The sequence below is a fragment of the Taudactylus pleione genome, unplaced genomic scaffold (genome assembly GCF_031769625.1).
Source record: "Taudactylus pleione unplaced genomic scaffold, aTauple2 ptg000179l, whole genome shotgun sequence".
Taxonomy (NCBI): Eukaryota; Metazoa; Chordata; class Amphibia; order Anura; family Myobatrachidae; genus Taudactylus; species Taudactylus pleione.
Window position 1 is genome coordinate 34,248,576 of NW_028284581.1, and position 7,141 is coordinate 34,255,716.

A 7,141-nucleotide genomic window follows, 5' to 3' on the forward strand; every position below is an offset into this window, starting at 1 on the left:
ATGAAAGATCATATGGGATAATATCAGATAAAGAATAGTTCTCATATATATAAAAAACGTGAAATACACCAACCACTAGTGTTTTGTACATGGAGTGAACACTAATAGCAGAGATCATTATTTCTATATGGTGTTGCTTGAAAAGTGTGGGAACACTATATTTATATATTTGATAGAACATACACCATGAATACTATTGACTAGGTCAATTTATTGAATGAATATGTAGGAGCGCTGCTTTTTAAGTTCTTTTTAGAACTATTTCTTATATCACATATTTTCCATTCTTTCTAACACTATCTATCTGCATTTTAACTAATTTTTGCTTTCTATATATCATTAAGGATAATAGTATTTTACTTATTACTTAATAAAAGTTATATTTTAATTATTTACTGAGTGCACCACCCTATGACACTTCATTTGCTCTCTTTTTTTGTTGTGGCAAAATATTCATAAGATCTATATTCCACTAAACATTAAATTTGAATTCGATCTTCAAATAGTAAAATTACTTTAGGTTTGATAGTACAATGACACATCACAAGTTTACTTTTTTGCACAAATAGGTGGTTTTGAAAATGCTCAGCCTTGTGCCTTCTAGTACCATTTTCCTCCTTTAACCGACAGCACCTGGTATTCCCAAGTGGTCTCCCATCCAAGTACAAACCAGGCCTATTACTGTATAGCTTCCAAGATCAGATGAGATTGGGCAGATCAAGTAATGTATGGCTGTAGGTTTAGAGTAGCTAGGTAAATTATATTTGCACCAGAACACAGTCAGAGCAAACAGGGCACATTCAGTATGGGACCCCGGCTGCCGCATGACCGGCAGTTCGATTCCCGGCAGTGGGAGTCCGACAAAACAGCAGAGCCTGGCAGTGGAAGCCTGACAGCACTGGAAATCCCTATCATCCCTAAGGTAAGTATAAACTAACCTGACCAACCACCCTAACCCTAACCCTTCTTAGGGGTGCCTAACCCTAACCTCCTCACCAGTGCCTAACCCTAACCTCCCCCCTCTAAGTGCCTGACCCTAACCCCCCCTTCCCCACTGCCTAAACCTAAGTCCCCCGGGGGGGTGCCTAACCCTAAGTCCCCCCTGGGGGTACCTAACCCTAACCCTCCCTCCCCCTAGACTAACCCAAACCCTCCCAGGGGGTGCCTAACCCTAATCCCCCCTAGGTGCCCTAAACCTAACCCTCCCCCCCGTGGCTGTCCGCTCGCGGTGCCCGGCATCCCTTCGATTGGGATGCCGGGAGCCTGTCTCCCAGCATCGGGAAAATGACAGGCATAAAGATTTTAGACGCTTGTCATTTAACCCATCCACTGTTATTCCTTTACTCATATAGTCATGTAATTAATATTATTTGCTACATAATTCCTGCATAGGAGAAACAAGAAGAACTTCATTGTTAGAGTGCCAAAGATAAAGCAGTCACAAAAATCAGTATTATGCATCCACATGAATTGCCACATTGTGTACTCTGGGCCAAATTCAATATGGAGTGAAAAGTCCGTTATCAGTGATAATTTCTCGTCAATTACGTCATTTTCACCTATTTCAATAATCCCATATTCAATTTCAAATTCTTTTTGCCGGTGCGAAAAGTCTTTATTAAAAAATGGGGATAACTTTTCTCCATGTAATACATGGCGAAAAAAAGTGCAGAATTGGGGTTTAGGGGTACAGGCTTAAAAAAATAGCCTGCAGACCTGGGAGTGTCCCCTAAAAGTAGTCTGTGTAAAAAAATATTTTAAAAATCCTCAGGACACCCCAAAAAATTTACTTTCATTTTGGGGGCGAAAAATAATATTGGGGAACAAAGTTTTAAAGTAGCAAAATTGATTCAGGGGGGTTCCCATGTATGCAGCAGGTGTTTTCTAGAATATGGCTGATAGCGGCTGGTGCATTTTTGATGAATTTTTTTAAATTACTTTAGGGACTTAAAAATATGCCTGCACCCATTTTCATGTACCCCAAATTTTATGGGAATAGTTATTTTTCCCCCAAAAAAGATAAATGCTATTCTTCACTACTTCTTCACAGGTGCATTTATGTACCTGCTGCGGCTATTTAAAAACCCGAATTACCTTCAGCAAGCCAAATTGGGGTTATCCATAGTGATCCCCCATGTCAGACCATCTTTAGGGGGGTGCCAGGATGATTTCCCAAAAATTCATAAGACTTTTCGCTACTTACCTTTCCGCTGGGTCCTGTTTTTGCTGGATCCTAATTGATACAGGGATAAGCGGGCACACGCCCGATACTTTATCCCATCCTAAAACAGTGATGATGGCAAAAGGTCCGAACTCAAACTTTTTGCCTCTAATTGTATATGGCCCTATGTTAATAATTAGAGCATTAGTCAGGCATGGAATGAAAACATACATCCACACAATGCGTACTGAATGTGAACCTTAGTTGCTGATTAGACATGGAGGTCCATAAGCTAACTTGCATGACATTACAAATCAATACCAGTGTTGCAGTGACCTGGAGTCCGGTCCATGCACTGAATGATTCTCCAAGATGTGTATAGTAAGTAGAGGACGTGCATTTCACCCAGCTGAGGGCTTGTTCACATCATCCATGCCGTGTGTCAAGCAGAATTTACTTTAAACATGTGTGCCAATTATTAGCTCCGTAATCCCAGTGTTTCTATTGGGTAGAAGAAGGTTGCTCAAGAAACATACCACGCATCCCCCAGGTGCAATACATATTTAGTTGGTCGTGTACTAACAGTAATCATGCATATTATCAATCACTCAGTGATATGCTGCAGTGCCTTCTGGTAGATGTAGTTTAAAATTGTGCCAAGTCCATTATATTTATAAGATAGATGTAATTAACTACCATATAGATAGTGAATGGAAATATCATAAGTGATATAGATATAAATCTTATTATTCAGGCTTATGTTCCTTTCAATCAAAAGCTATATAAAAATGATACCAGAAGATTATAAATTATATTATATACTGTTATGCAACCAAATTAGCATATCATTTAGTAAGATTAATCAAATAGGTGAAGACTTGATATAAATTATAATCAAAACGTGCAAATATACTGATTGACCCGTAGTATGCGATACCATATAAAGTGATAATAGGTAGTCTCTCATAAATATAATTTTAAAGTGTGTAAGATCATCCTAGTAACATACGTAAGACCTATTAACATAGAATAAATCAGGAACAGTGAATGTAAGTTATAATGTAATGTTCCCTACATTAGAGGTATAAAAGATTTAAAGAGAATCCGTAAACTATATTGTATGTTAGGTTTCAACCAAATCGCAATTAGTTGCTAACTGACAGTAACTTATATATTAAAATACAGGATTCCAAGATCCGTGCCATATACTATATATAATAATTACATGAAAACCAGCATAACATTAATTAGATGAGAGTGATAAGTGAGAACATGATGAGAAGTGTACCATGCATGGATATTAAATTACTAATAATGTGTGATGGAATATCTAAATGACTTAGAAAAGTGTAAAGGATAACCTATAATATTACATAGGTAAGTGATATAATATAACAAATAAAACTAGAAAAAGAAGAAAAATATTAAATATAAAAAAAAAAAATAGTGACCAAATAGGTGAACCTTCCAAGTGTAATGAAAATACATGTAATATAGTGACATAAATGTGGAGTGATCAGGTGAGAACATACAGTATATAATGCACATTTTAGAGTGCTAAAATCTAAATTGAGTGACTTGTATGTATGAAAACATATCATATGTGTATGTAAAAAATATATATATGTGCAAATAATTCATATCGTACCTAATTAAGATGTAATAAATATACTAAAAAAGTTTTTTTTTATTTTAGATAAATAGAAGCAATATAGCATTCATAGTATTATAATCATAACTCATACTAGAAATTAATATAGATCTTCATAAATATAGATGTTGTTGTCAAATAGGGTCTATTATACTAGTAAATTACTCATGTTTGTAATTGGACATAGACCAAATATTAGCAATGCTATCCTATTGTTAACACGCCAAATAATGGGTCAATGAAGGATATTATATCAAACTTTTTTAGGGAAGATTTGTTGTGTGGAGCTTAATACTTTTTAAAAAGTCGCTGTAATTGATATATTAATCATTCCTTTGGGAGTAAGGGCACCCAACTTGAATGTCTACATATGCGGTCATTTAATCAATTCTTGTGTTATATCATTTCCTTGGATCCCTAAACTCACCCTCTCTAATCCAATCACTTGTAGCTCCTTGTAATTAGCATTATGAAGTGTATGAAAGTGGTGTGCCATTGAGGTCAGTTTTTTAAATTTAGCTAGATTAGATGGAGCATTTATAATGGTCCCAACATGTTCTAAAATATGGTGTTTGAGATTCCTTGAAGTCATTCCTATGTATTTCATGTCACAACTACAAGACGTATGACAAGGTATATGACAAATGTAGTGGTAAAGTTAATAAAATCCTTTATCCAGATTTCATGTCCATATTTATCATTGACGGTGCATGCCCTACATGTTCCACATGCAAGAGACCCATGTGTTTTTCTCTCTCTTAGAAAATTTAATGTAGTGGCTTTTAACAAGACTGTCTAGAAGGTTTCTTGATCGATGCCATCCCATGGCTACTTTCTTACCCAACATCTGGGACAGATCATCATCCAGATGGAGAACTGGCCAAATGTTTTTGAATGATACCTTGTATAACTCTCCATTCCCTGCAAAGCTGCCATTAAATCTTATCTCTTCAGTATTGTTCTCTCTTTTTACATTACACTTGTGGTTTTCCTCTTTAACGATCAACTTCTCTCTTTGAATGTTGGAGATGCTAGCTTGGGCTCACTTAATGCATATCTTAATGTAATCCCTTTCTATTAGTCGTTCAGTTAATTCAAGACTCTTAGACTTGTATACTTGTGCCTCCGAACAATTACATTTTTGAACACAAGAATTTGCCTTTGGGTAAATTTTCAACTGTAGGCAGGAAATATGCACTAGTCTGGTGTAATAAGTTGTTGGTCACTGTCTCCTTGCAGTAAAGTTCTGTATGTATTGTCCCCTCACTTGTCTTGTCAATTTTCAATTCCAGAAAAGGTATACTTTCTTGAATAAGGTGATGGGTCAGTTTGATGTTGATGTGATTATTATTGAGCTCCCAAATGAATTCTAAAAGTAGATGTTCATCTCCTTCCCAAATCATTAGGATTTCATCAATGTATCTCCACCAACGCCCAATGTATTGCATATATCGATCCATTGATTCTCCAAAAACAATTTCCTGCTCCCACCTGCCCATGAAGAGGTTAGCATAGGTAAGGGGGCAAACAGCACCCATAGCCACCCCCCTCATTTGCAGGTAGAAGCAGTCCCCAAATGTAAACTATAGATCTTATGAATATTTTCCCACACAACTTTCGAATGATTGGTAATCAACACTTAAAAGTTATAATTTATAATTGCTGCAGGTGACTAATATATTACAGTTGTAAGCATTAGCGATCTTGTATGAGTACATAATAATTTAATTGATATATATTAAAGGTTATATTTTAATATTATCATCAAAGCAATATTCATATGCCAGTGTTATGGCATCAGTCATAGTCAATCGATAAAATATTTTAGAGCTGAGCAGTTCTGTGTGTTTGATTCCAGTTCCTGTTCATCCAAGAATATTTGCCTGTATTTATTATATCCTACAAATTTCATTGTCTGACTAACTTTCTTTTTTTGTTTCATATACCATTTTAATGTCATAAAATTAAATTTATAAAAATCATAAGCTTTTCTTAAAGAAAAATTTCCATTGATTACATCATTTATGGCCATCTCCTAGGCAGTTTCAGGTATTGTACCTCTGTCTGTTTTCTTTTTATAATTTCTAACCATGGTAAACCTACTGTATTCATAAAAGAAAAACAAATCTAAACTGAAAAGAAAAAATGGTAGTACTGTGAGCAGAGGCAAATTTAGGATTCAAGCCACCCCTAGGCACAACATCATTGGCCACTCCTCCTCCACATAATTAAAATGTATTTTCTTACTGTTACCTCCATCAATATCTTCCCACAGTCTTCTCATTACCACTTTTATAGCTCACTCCAGTTCCCTCCATACCTCCAAATCTCACTGCCCTCACCTAGTCCATAGTTCACATTGCTCTCCGCACACCTCATTGCCCCCCACAGCTCACACTTTTCCCCTCACACCTTACAGGACCCCCCACCCAGCTCATTGACCCATCATACCCAATTCCTTCCCCTTCACTGACCCTCTACTACACAGTGACTTAACAATGTATTTATTAATTGATACCCTTATGTGGATTAGTCCAGTTATTTAACCTAATAAGACTAATATGTTTCAATACACTTGATACTGGTATTATTTCTGTTTTCTTATTATACACAAATCAACTATCTTACCTAACGAGCAGCAGAAATACACACACTATTACCTCACAAGCAGCAGAAACACACACTCTATTACCTCAGAAGCGGCAGAAATACATACACACACATATATACACTTACTATACCTCACAGCAGCTCAACCTCAGTCTGACAGCAGCCCTGGTCTGCTCTGTTAATGTAGCCCCACCTCCCTGCTCACAAGAAAGTCACTCTCCTTCTAAAAAAGGCCTGCTGCTCAAATGTAGTGTGTTGTGTGAGGGGGAGGGAGGATAGCCTGCTGTGCCATCCCCAGCAAGTGGCATCCCTATGCACATGCCTAGTGGGAAATCCACCACTGACTGACACATTGTTACAACTTGCCTAGGCGATGTCTTATAAGCAAGATGGCCATAGTTTTAGTTTTGTGCTTAAATTCATGATTATAACAATGATAATAAATACACTAATGGTCTGTGATTCTAACAAAATGAATGATAAACCCTTACCTGTACCAGTCCAGACAAGACACAATTCAAATCTAGGTAAAAAAATATTATTTTGGAACAATAAAAATTAGTTTGTTTATGTACCTATTACATACAGTAAACATGTCTGTGTTAGCGTCATTTCGCTAAGCACTGACGGTAACATGTTTAAACTTGTTCCAATTCGCATAAGCTGTGAGGTGATGTGGGCATTGTTTTAGATACATTGTAACAACTTGTTTCTGTAAC

At 36.5% G+C, this 7,141-nt stretch overlaps 1 pseudogene; it reads right to left on the reverse strand.

Annotated features, from left to right (window-relative positions):
• Positions 1–621: 621 nt before the first annotated feature.
• LOC148519990 (5S ribosomal RNA) lies at positions 622–740 on the reverse strand (annotated as a pseudogene).
• Positions 741–7,141: the final 6,401 nt, after the last annotated feature.